The sequence below is a fragment of the Pseudopipra pipra genome, chromosome 3, assembly GCF_036250125.1.
Source record: "Pseudopipra pipra isolate bDixPip1 chromosome 3, bDixPip1.hap1, whole genome shotgun sequence".
Taxonomy (NCBI): Eukaryota; Metazoa; Chordata; class Aves; order Passeriformes; family Pipridae; genus Pseudopipra; species Pseudopipra pipra.
In genome coordinates, this window is record NC_087551.1 from 102,361,193 (window position 1) to 102,374,121 (window position 12,929).

The window sequence follows — 12,929 nt, forward strand, 5'->3', positions numbered from 1 at the left end:
AGACACGAGTGAATGTGGCTTGTCCAAACTCAGCCTGTCCATTTACCTCCTATCAACATCCCTTCCCCAGTGCTCCTGCCCTTTCCTCCACACTCATAACCTTTTTCAAGCACTGACTGACACCTTGCTGATTTGCCAACGTCAGCAATAATATAAAAACTTCCAGCTGAGTAGGTAACTTCTATTTGTTGGACAAAAGCATTTCTTTTAAAAACAGCTCCTTGTTAAATAGCCCATCTGTTGCTTGGTTGCTCTTTATGGCAATTAACTGTCCTCTAAAACAGATAAGTCTGTCATGGAGTCCTTTTGCTTAAAGAATTTCTGAACTGTTCCACTTCCCCATCTACACTTCAAGTAAAATTTCCAGTCACTTCCCCTCCCCAATTTCATCGGGCATTGTGTAAAACTGCCAGTCTGGTATGAAGAATTCAAAGCCATGAAGAACTTTGTTCATATTCTCACACGCCAGACTGAACAGGTCAAATAACACTCTGATATTTGAAAAAATACTGAATTAATTTTTATTTACTAGCCTTTCCATTTAGGCAATCCTTTGGAGTAGTTTATGGTATCACCAATGATAGATCAGATGCCTTGATAGAGGATGGAGTTTTCTTCATAGCAACCAATTTTCAATCAAGTACTTGCTTGGTAATAATTGTCCTTGTAGAGAACTGTTGAACTAAGGTGACTTGTTCTGGTATTCTAATGAATTAATGAGAGTAAAAAGGGGAAAAATATGTTACAACTCCTCAAAAGCATGACATCTGTGCTTTAGGAGACATGAAGTGTGGAGCTATGAATTTCAAGACGTCATGCAAATGCTGATTGTCAGTATTGTGAGGCGAGGTTAGACTGCTGCAGAAGCAGAAGGTTTTCCTGTCATGGAAGGGACACATGATTACACTGAAATGTTAAAATGCTCATTTTTGTATGGGCAACATAATCCAATTGCTAACTACTCTGTGGTGATAAACTTAGTCCCATAAGTAATGAGTATTTCTCCCTCTTTGTTATACTGTGGAAGATGAATGTTATCATTGCAATTACAGATTGTATAAACCCACTGTGATAAAGCAGGTTTTTTCCAGCTGGAACAGCAAAATGGTTTGGAGTAGATGTCTTAGGCCACTTTAGTTTGAGGTGATGTAAGGAATATGTCATGCAGTGTGAAAGTCATTGAATAGGATTTGGTGACTGTTGGCTGGTCAGATATTAAGAGGGAGGCTAGCGACTCATAATCTGAGGATTAGGATACATGAATTCCTGTATTAACCCATGTGGAAAACATTGCATCAACATTTAGCTATGCTGTTGTTCTAGCCAGTCATAAGATCAAATCCTGTTGTTCCTGTGCTTCTCTGTCCTTGCCTGCTGACGTATCTAATGGAGCAAAGAAGAGCCCTACATGGATTCAGAGTCAGGAAGAGTTTTCTGTATTTACATGAAAATTAAGAAGCCTAATTATTTTTTTAAATGAAAATTAGATTTTGAACTAACTCACTTGACTATCAGAGTTTTTGCTGTGGCATTCTACAGATCAAAGAGTTTGATTCTAATGTGTTATTATTTACATTTTATAAAGATGACACATTCTTTATTACTCCCGTAGATGAAAATGAAACTTATACCCCATTTACTGTTATTTTAATGCATATGAAAATGGTTGTGCATTCTTTTTAATATCTCCAGACATTAGTCATATAAGACATGATACTTAAAGATTTGCTTATTTATCTGAATTCTTTTTTAATTGCATTGATTCTTAATGTGCCACCAGGGGGCAATAATTCCATTTCCTAAATCTGATCCTTTACCATCAAAACCTGCCAGAACAGTGGGTTCAGTAACATTTTTGAGGGACTATATGTGGAAATCAAAACATAACTTTCTTAAAATTACTTCCCTTGTGTAATTTAATATTTTACCCTGCCCTACTTAGGCATGTAGGTTTTATTTTGAGCAGCTAAAATTAGACTGCTTTGTAAAAACTTGTACCAGTGAACCTCATGCAGTGGTATAATGGTGCAAGGTTTGGATTTCATTCAATATAGGATATTTTGTTGGTTTTATATTTCCATTGTAAGATTAAAAAAATTGTTTTGAGTGCCACTACTTTCCTATTATTTTATTTTTTTTTTTTGCTACACTAATATCTTATTAATATTTATTAGCCTTTATATGTGATCCTGAATTTGGGAATTATATCTCCTGACAGGTACCTCTATATCCTTATATGATATATATTTTTTCTTTATGTACATAGTAATTCCAGCATACTGCAGTTAAAGCCAAAATTGCCTTCTGCCTACAATACTGTATCAAATGCAATCTTCCCTTTCACAATTGTAACTGGATCTTCCATTATGTGCATATATATTGTTGAAAAGATGAGCCAGAGGAAATATCTTCCTGCAAAGGTGCAAAAGTACAAAATCATGAAAGACAGCAATAGCTGTAAGTATCTGTTTAAACTTCAAGGAATTACAGAATCATCCATATTTTTGTATATTAGTATGTCTGTCTGTATAAATTTTCAAGCCTCCCTAAGGTCCTCACCACTGCATAACCATTAGGCTTAAAGGTATAAATTTTTATGCTCTAAAATGTAATGACTTAAATCTGTTTCTGGCAATAGTAGAGTCTTTCTTGATGTGCTCAGCTTAACTTGACTAAAAAAAAATTTCCTGTATACTTGGCAAATAGTCATCCATTAATTTAAGAAGGCAGATCTCTTATTTCTTCACTTTGTTGTATGAATATGAGGAAGATCAAGTCAGTTAATCAGATCTGAACAGCACAGTGCTAAACAACATTCTTTTTTGTCATGTCTTGAATGGCACTTAGAAGTCATGGATGTGGTATCATGTTGTATACATAGGGTTTAGCTCATGATACAAACTGAAGCTCTTACTTTTTGTACCTGTAATTCAGAAAAGAAGTTATATAGATGGAAAAAGTACCCTTAAGGTGACATTAAAGGCTATGTAACTAGCAAGTGCTTGCTGCATATGAACACTGGTGTGTCTTTTTAAAAAGGTTCAGTGAATATTGTGTTCTTAATAAGGTTTGGATATTTGGCAGCAAGCCATCTGCTAGAGCCTAAGGATTCTAGGCAAAGGTCTTAACAGAGCCTGCTGGAGGTTTTCATCTGTGCTAAGGAGTTTAGAAACAGAAGAAGATTCCTGTTGCATATGGGCATTATTATATTTGTTGTTTGTATCTTTTGAGTTGCAGAGGAGGTGCAAAATTCCCTGGTGTATTTAATTTTGTCAGCTTTAAATGTATGAAAAAGTGGAAGTATGTTCTCATGAGATGGTTAGCTTTATACTTTGAGTGTCAAAGTATCTTTGAAGTTAATTTTTTGGTGGATTTTTTTGGTTGTTTTGTTGGGTTTGTTTTGTTGTTGTTGTTTTGGTTTTTTCTTTACTTTAGGTGAAGATTTCCCCATTGTAGTTTTTGTATTATTTGCTACGATATATGAGGAACCTGAGAATCAGAGAATCATTTAGGTTGGAAAAGATGTCTAAGATCATCAGGTCCAACCATCAACCCAATACTGCCAAGTCCACCACTAAACCATGTCCCTACGTGCCACATCGGCACATCTTCTAAATACTTCCAGGAATGGTGACTCAGCCATTTTCCTGGGCAGCCTGTTCCAGTGCTTGACAACCCTTTCACTGAAGAAATTTTCCCTAATATCTAATCTAGACCCCCCCTGGTGCAACTTGAGGCTTTTTCCTCTCATTCTGTTGCTTATTATTTGGGAAAAGAAGCCAGTACCCACCTCACTACAACCTCCTTACAGGTAGTTGTAGAGAATGGTAAGGTCTCCCAAAGCCTCCTTTTCTTCACCTTGAGGTAGTTCTGATCAGAAGCCAAATTCTAAAAAATAATAATAAATTATTTGATTGTAAATGGCAGTTTATCTTATTATAAACCCTAGGAATAAAAAAAAAATGATCAGTTGTTACATTCTATAGTAGTGAGTTCTACAATTTTAATTTGTTTGATAAAACAAAGTAATTTTGTTTTAAATATTCTCCCAATCATGTCATTGGGTTCTCTGTAATTCCTGTGTTATGGGAAACTGGAAGAACTTCTTTTCAGTTCACTTTTTCCATATTATTCTCAGCTTCATAGGTATTTATCAGCTCAGTTACCGATTTTCCAATTTAAAGACTCATAGGCTATTTAATCTGTTTTGTGTGGAAGTTATTTCAAATCTCTAGCCGCTCTTGTATGTTGCTTTTCTGTTCTGCTATAGCCTTTTCAAATGTGACATTTGAAAGGAAAAACACTACAATTTGAAGGAAAAAAAAATAAAAGGGAAAAGGAATTTATTTCCCCAATATGAGGACAGTAAAGCAGTGGAACAAGCTGCCCAGAGAGGTTGTGTAGTATCCGTCCTGGAGGTTTCCAAAACATAACTGGGTAAGACTGAGCAAACTCACCTCATAGCTGACCCTTCTTTGACTGGGAGATTGGGCTAGACACCTCTTGTGGCCCCTTTGAACATGAATTATCCCATGATCCCATGACCAGATATGCAGGCAGAGTACAAAAAGTCTACAAGTGTAGACTTAATACAATGTCAAACTGATACTTTCTTATTTATTCTCACTTATTTTCCTAACATTGTGTGTGCCTTTTTGATAATTAGTGAGCATTATGCTGATGTTTTCAGAACACTGTCTACAATGCTCAAAAACCTCTTCACTAAGTGGGCAAGAACCCATTGTTATGCACATACAGTTGGCAGCTGCAGCAACGACAGGGGAAAAAAGTATCAGAGGGCGGTACTGTGAAATGTGGCTTTGGGAGCAACATCCCTCCATTCTTTCTGTGCTGAGTTACTTCCCTGAACCTGAACGAAAGCAGGTAGTAAGGAAGAAGTGGTTTTGGGATTCCCTGGTTCTGTGGCTGCTGCTATTGGCTGAAGCAGTGGCAAAAACATTGGTTCAAAGAGAAAGAGTGTCTGCTGCAAAGGGAAAGGATTGCAATTCATGGTGCTAGTATGTCGTTGCCATTGCTCCATGTCCTGCACTGGAGAGACTGGACAGAGCTGGACCCAGCTTTGATTCTTTGACCATTGTTTCTTCTCCCACTCTCTGGGTAGGTAACTCTTCTGGTCAGCTGCTTTTGCTCCTCCATTGATCTCCAAATCTCTATAAAGTATTCATACTCTCAGCATCTTGGCTCTTCTTTCTGCCCTTAGTGCCACTGTGGCTTGTTAGAACCACAAGGCAGATATTTTCTTGTGCATCCGTTGTTTTTCATTTCTTACTACTTAATTTAAGCTGCCTTTTCAATAATCCACATCTATGAGATATGCCTGCGACATTTCACACTTTGTATTTGGGTATCCTGAAAAATCTTGTCACTTCACTGTTCTGTGCTGTGCAATGTTACAGCTGTGTTCCACTCATATACTGCTCTTCTAGTACTGATGTTGGTTTAAGCTGTAGGTTACATCTTAACCTTATAGCTAGTAGTTCAGCAGCCTTGTATTCAGGTAAAAAACCCTCTGGTCCTGGTGATATGTTACTTCCAAATGATCTGTCCATTCTAAAGCTTCCTTTGCTGACCATCAGAAAGAAGGTCTGACCTTCAGAAGTTGTGTTGATGTGACATCTCTGGAGTGTTCTAGAAAAAGCATCTAGATGATTTTATAGAGATATTTTAGCACCAAAATAAATGAGAAATCTGTTTCTCTCTCCTCATTTTAACATTTAACATTTCAACAGTTTTTATTTTTAAAGTTTACCTGTTCTTAAAATAAAAACTCTGACTTAGTCCTTAGTACAGCTTAGTAGTGGTGCTATTGTCCTTATGGTTTGGTAAAGGCTATTGGAAAGTAATGTGTATACTGGAAATTGGAAATATTTCCATACATAGTGCAAGATGACACTAGTTTTTAAAAAGCATATAGAAGACCTGAGGAAGGAAAGGTTTGATTCTGGCAGTCTGGCTGTCAAAAGTTATCAAGTTCAGGTCTTTACTTTGGCTTGAGTTTTGAAAAAGCTTTGAGATGTGACATTAATTTGGATCTTTAAATTATGTGAGACACACTGAGGTGCAAGTCTCTTGGTCATGGAAATAGGCATAATACCCTTTTGCTGCAGCACAACACTGTAGTTCATTCTGAATTATTAAATGTGTCAAATGCATTTGGTTTAAATAGTTTGGCAAGAGTTGCCCTGGCTGTGCCTTCAAGTGGGAGAAGGGATAGAACACTGTGCTGGGATATAGGTGAATGAAGATAAAGACTATGTTCTGATTATTTTCAAGTTGATCATGAATTTTACAAAGATTGATCAGTAGATCGCTTTGATATGGTGGATGTTGCTTAGAAGGTATCTTTTATTAGTGAGATGATCCAGGCACAGTGAGTGTTGTTTCTCTGTCCCGTGGACCACCTTCTGCATGACCTTAGATGTCTCATGCCTCCTAGCTGCTCTATGAGGCAACCAGCAATGAAGAAACATGGGCTAGTTTTAAGATAACTTGTAATTATTACCCCTTCCCTGTGTCTGACCTTGGCTTTGCAGTAGCTAACTTGCTGCTTAATTTTAGTTATTCAGTAAAAGAGACTTCATGAAGTGAGTGTCAAATACATCTTCATACATCACTGGAGAGAGCCAGGTGCCTCTCCAGGCCTCCAGAGGGAGATCCTTTCCAGCTAAGGTATTTAACCTTAAGCAGACAAGATCTTTTAGAAGTCTTCAACATCACCTACCTCTCTGCACAATCTCTGTGACAAACATAAACACTTCAGAAGGACTGTTTTATTGTGTATCTAAAATTAGGTCCTTAAAAAGAACATGCTAGCTAGCTGTAATGATATGTGATTTTCAGGAGCCTGAAAGTGTTTCTAGTCATCATGACTGCTGAAAGTGAAAAAAAGACCCCTGGAATGCATTTGTCATTCAAGCTGAAAAGTCAGAGGACTTGTGCCTGTGTTTTCTGTGATCTTAAAGGGCTTATTACATAGCTCATAATCTTAAAAAATGCCACTTGTTATTTTTTCACTTTCATTCTCTATTGCATCATCAGATTATGCTGGTATTTAAATCTGGCTTTGCAGGGGAAAAGTTTGGAAGCTTCTTTTAAAAAAAAAAACTATTTAGAATAAGGATTGAGACACAAAGAGCATAAACAATAGGTAAGCTGGATTTGGGAGATAACTAGCTATCCAGGGCACTTTTCTTTATCTGTATAGATTGCTTAAACTAATCTCCAAATGGCAGCCTTTGGGTACTGTGACTAGATCTTTTTTCACATACAGAAAAAAACCCAAATTTTCTAATTTCTCCAGAAGACTTCCACTTTCCCTTCATATCTCTGGTCTTCCCTGTTCATCTTCTGTTTTATAATACTTTTTTCCCCTCAGGCTGCTGAAATTTTCTGCACTTTAGACCTTAGAGCCAAATAAGGCACGTCTCGTTGGGAAGATACCATATTCAGTGGGAAGCAGGGGTGAGGATGCATGAGGCCGGGGAGGAAAAGGCGGGGGGAAGGGTGAAGGGGTTGTATTCTTGACCTTAGGTAGCTGGTGCTGAGAGGTAGCGAATTGTGTGGGAGCACAGGCAGACCTACAGCTTGTGGATGGGAAGGAGGGAGCAAGGAGGAGGGAGGAGGAAGCTGGGACAGCGAGGGGGGAGGAGGAGGAGGAGAGAGCAGCATCTCTATCTTTCTTTGCAGACCACGCTGCTAAACAGCGAGGGGAGGCTCATGCTTCCCTAATATCCATCACTCCCTGCTTCCAGCGTGATCGCAGACAGAGCAACAAAGAGGGTCTCAGAGGTAAGAGCCATGCAACTTGCAAAGCTGTAGCATCTGCCAAAATACGGAGAAACAGCAGCAGCAGCAACAATAGAGAGTAAAGATTATCAGCACCTGGGAATGCTCAGAGACGGCAGGGGGGTAACTGGACGCTCCTGAAGGTTAGGGAAGTGTTAGTCCCAGCAGCAGTAAGAACGCGGTAAGAGGAGAGCAGAGGATCGGGATACCAGCCAGCAATATTTACCCGTGGGCAGTTTGTGTCCCAACTCTCTGTGTGGGAAGAGGAGAGGTTAGCAGCATAACTGATACATGGATAAATGAGACTTAACAGAAGATACAAATGGTTTATTTACCCAAAAAATATAGTTCTGGAGTGAACAAAACAATTCATTAATTTGTGTATTCAGAAAAAAAATAAAAAAGCAAAGCTAAAACCTGCATATTGTTTTGAATTTTTTTTACAATGAAAGTTTGATTTTTTTATTTTAGGACAATGTTTTAGTTCAGAAATGCATTTAATAGCAACAACAGGGAAAAAAGGCAAAACTCCCAAATTAAATGTGGGAGGTTTTAAGTCAAAGAAAATGGACTGTTTGACAAGTATTGTTAGAAAATATTTGTGATGACTAAAGAAGGTATGCTGTTTGAACTGAGAAATAGTGTTTCATTTCATTTGGAAAAAAAAAACAAACCATAATTTTGTGGTGGCCTGAAATGAAATTTCTAGTTATGTTTAATTCATCCATTCAGACAAAAAATTTGGTTAGGTGTATTTATAAAGTTAACTGTTTATTTTTAGTTGTGAGTACTGGAAGTTTAGATGAAGGAGACAGAAACTATAACATCTGTACATTAGAGACAGTGATGCTTGATTTTTGCTTGTGCTTTGTCTCATTGACTTTAGTTTCTGAAGTATGGGCTACATTGGTTTTGATCTAACACCTCGTAGACCTTTCTGAAAATTACTAACTACTAAAAGCTGTAGTGTCAGTGTTTGTTGTTATACATGTTGAACTGACTACAGAGAAAATGAACAGTGGTTTGTATGTCTTATGAGTGAGAGTCTGTAGGATCTAATGGTTGGGTTTCTGTTTAGGTTTTTTTTTTTGCTATGAAACACAAAATCATTCTCTAAAGGTGGACATTCTGGAATTATTGTGCTTAATTGGAAGTTTCTGTATTTTCATCACAAGATTAGGTAACTAAAATAGCTCTAGTGAGTTGATTCAGTGTCTGAGTGAGGAACTTGGAACTACCATTCTCTGCTGCACTGGGGAACTTGGAGGTGGTGGACCTGAGTTTGATTTGCTTTCTTATCAGCGTAAATTTAGTAGTACAAGTGTACATCAGATCAACATCAGGTTCTATACTGGTCTCCTTTGTCTCATTTTTCTTATAAAAGAAGGAAAAGCCACAACACAGGAATGGGACTTTGCTTCCACCAGTTTTTACAATGATCTTATTTGCTATTTCAGGGCTTATTTCAGTTATATTATTATTTTCCAACAATAAATAGCAGTCTGACATTGGTCACTTTGTCTAATATGGTAGTTGTCAGCTCTAGGTTTGAAATTTACTTAAGTCAGTAGAGTGTCAGGAGTTTTATTATAAAAGAAAAAACAAAATAACTTATTTTCCTGTCAGCCCACTCCCTTGCTTACAAAACTGGTTTGGGTTTGTTTGGGTTTTTTATCTATCTTTTGTTTTGCTAATTTCAGGAATGAGTAATGTTTTTTGAAACCTCTTGTTCTGTCTTGTCATAAATGTACAGCTGTTTAAGAAAAGATTGAATTAACTGAGGCTTTAAAAATGATCTTCTGTTTCTTTAGGAAAACTAAAAATACTACATACAAAATTGCCTATTTTTTATTTCATTTTTTGATTTTGATTACAGTTTTTGATTTTCTGTGACTTTTGCCAAAGAAATGGCATGTTCTCACTTTGGAAAGGTTTAACTGTGTTATGTGGATAAAAAACACACAGTAACAAATCAAGCCTAACACAAATCTACTACTGCAGGTAAATTTCATTTGAAGCTAACATTCTTTCCTACTTAGACAATAGTTAGCTATTGTTCTCTTAAAACAACTTTCTATGAATTGTATTGTTCTTGGAGTTTATAAGGGCTAGATGCAAAGCTCCCTGAAGTCAGGAAGAGACATTCCATTGACTTCAAATGGCTTTGGATCAGGCCTGTCACATGAAATTAGCTCCTGACAGAAGGTATTATAAGCACAAGCCGAGAAAAGAATGATTTAGGGATGGAATTTCACTTACGCTGTGATCATCTTTGCTTTGTGATTATCTATTAGGGACAATGTTTTTGAAGCAGTGGTTCATTTATTTTCTGTTAAAAATGGTGTATTTCTTGGTAGTGTGAAAATATAGTGTTGCATAAATTTTCTTCTAACTTAGATCTTGATTGTATTGTCTATTTGTCTATTATTTAAACACCTTATTAGGGTAGTCTTGATACAATAGCCCTGAATCTCTTCGATGGGATTTTATAACTTCAATAATACTATGCACGATATGTACAAAGTTAAGGAAAGACTTTTCTAATGTGAAATAGCAAATTAAATACATGGTTTGAATTCTGTTTTTTCATGTTAACCTAAAATAATATATTCTGTATAAGAAACTAGTTGCTTCCATGGTTTCTCTTCTAATAAAACAACACCTGCCCCCCAAACCCAGAAGAGATTGCTGTATAAAATGTGAAAAATGGCAAAGTCACACATTTGCATTTTTCTGCATTTGAAACATATACAACTTACATAATGTAAATGTAACCACGAGAAAAACAGTAAAGTCTTGTATAACAAAGTAAAATGGCAGCATTTTACAGCACGAGTATGTAAGGGGAAATTTGGATTAGGAACTTGTAAACTTTCAAAGGTGATTCTTACTAATAAATGGAAGCTTGTCAGACTCCCAAACCCTCTAGTGATACTGGGCATCATTATCTATAGGTGAAAATTACCTTTGTTTCTTATTGATTGTGGCTCTTCTAATGAATACAAAGTCTGCACGGTGGATGATAAGTGATCTGTCACTCCTTTTTTCACCTTCATACAAAATAAAGCATTTACTCTCAGCTGAGATCAGGCACAACCAGGGAATTACTTCGTGTGAATAACAGCCACATGAAGGGACATAAAAGGCTAGGGTAACTAACAACAACCAAAATCTACATGCAGACATTCCTAATTATACAAAAACATGCCTGCATTTGTGTATTGACACGTGCACAGGGAAAGCATAGTTTCTTTAACTGCAGCTGAAGATTCCTTGCTTTTTTCCTACTTAGACTGTGGTTAATGATTCAGTCAGTCAGAAAATCTGACTAACTCTTCAAAACTTCTCTCTTACACAAACTGTGGCAGGGGATACTGTAATCTACTGAGGAAATCCAATCCTTATGTTCACTTTATTGACATTTGCAGCTGTACCTTTATAGTTACGCCTAAGGACTCCAAGGAACATTGGGTTGGTTTTCAGTTTGTCTTCATTTGCCATTGTCAACGTGTTACCTTTCATGCTTGAATGTTTCTGTCAGGAATAAGGAATGTCTAAGACATAATATCACCGGTGGTGCATCTCTGAAGAAATGATAAAAGAAACTTGCCCTTTAGACATTGTATACCATAGAAAAAATGCTGTAAAATATAAATACTGATTGAGTATTATATGACGAAAACATCCTTTTTCTAGCTCAACAGCACAGCAGTACTTTATATACTAAAAGCATGTAATTATGCTGACAGTGTATTTATGTAATTATCCAGTAGATAGAATTGAAAAATTATTTATGGGAAGTGTATTAACATCACAATCGTAAAAATAGTCAATACTGGTAAAGAATCGCAATCAAAGATGTATTTATAGGTATGAGAATTCATCCTGACAACTTATTCTTTTAACACTTTTTGTGTTGCTTTAAGTGATTGCCTGCAAAATGCATCCTTGTTTTTAACTTAGCTGTCTTAGTTTTTAGAGCTTCTTAGTAGGAAAGTATGGGGCTAAGTCTTCAGTTTTAAAAAGAGGGAGAAAATACATAGGTTTTGTCATTTGGGAGGGGAAATTTTTATTTCCACAGTGTTTTTTATCCCTTTTCCAAGAATAAATATTTATTTAAAATAAAAATAACGATCCTGTCCTATCCACACTTCAGAACTGTGAAGTTCTAGTGTTGTTATACAGTGCTTGGAAATGTTAAGCAAGTTTCTAATGATTATAACTGTTTTCATCATACAAATCCTCATTTACAGTGTATATGCATTAACTGGAAAATGACCTGAACAGGCATAGGGGTAGGTTTAAAAGCACCAGTTTTGCTTCTGTTAATGAGAACTTTAGTACGTTAAAAAAAGAAAGTGTAGAATTTTCTGACTTGGAGCCACATTTTCACATGTTTTCAAAATATCTGTATTCTCCCAGTTTCTCTATGAACTAGAGATTAAAGTACAGGGTCTATACACAGAGTAGTCAAACCATAAACGGAGTGGTGGATAAAACTGTAGATTTCACTGGTGTAATTATTCAGGATGTTACTTGAAATAAGAATAGTGAAAATAATTTTGAACACAAAAATGATTTGGAAGTTGCTGAAAAGTTGTAAAGATTGTTTCATTCTTATCTGATAACTATTTTCATTATTTTCACTTCAGAGGTAATAAAATGGTTGATTTATTATGTAAATGCATAGTAAATTTTTTAAAGAAAACATTTTTTACTTTCTTAACTGCAGTGTAAAGGATGCTTTAATTAAATGAGGGATCCAGATCTTGGTGACATTTTCTTATAGTGGAGTTATAAATGGGTTCAGAGAATCACAGAATGGGTCAGGTGGGAAGAAACCCCAGTGGGTCATCTGGTCCAACCTCCCTGCTCAAGTAGGGTCATCCTAGAGCACATTGCACAGGATTGCATTCAGACAGTTCTGGAATATCTCCAGTGAGGGAGACTCCACAGCCTCTCTGGGCAATCTGTTCCAGTGCTCAGTCACCCACACAGTAAAGAAGTTCTTCCTCATGTTCAGGTGTAACTCCCTGAGTTCCAGTTTCTGCCCATTGCCTGTTGTCCTATTGCTGAGATGGGTTGAGTGGTCTAGCAATGATGTTTAAGGATGCATCCCATTG

General features: G+C 36.7%; 1 protein-coding gene across 1 annotated transcript in view; it reads left to right on the plus strand.

The window, feature by feature from the left end:
• Positions 1 to 7,665: 7,665 nt before the first annotated feature.
• GREB1 (growth regulating estrogen receptor binding 1) overlaps positions 7,666 to 12,929 on the plus strand; it is a 95,052-nt gene continuing 89,788 nt past the window's right edge. The window contains exon 1 of the mRNA XM_064650535.1: positions 7,666 to 7,809. The gene's annotated coding sequence lies outside the window, so the exon portion shown is untranslated. The remainder of the gene's footprint in view (positions 7,810 to 12,929) is intronic.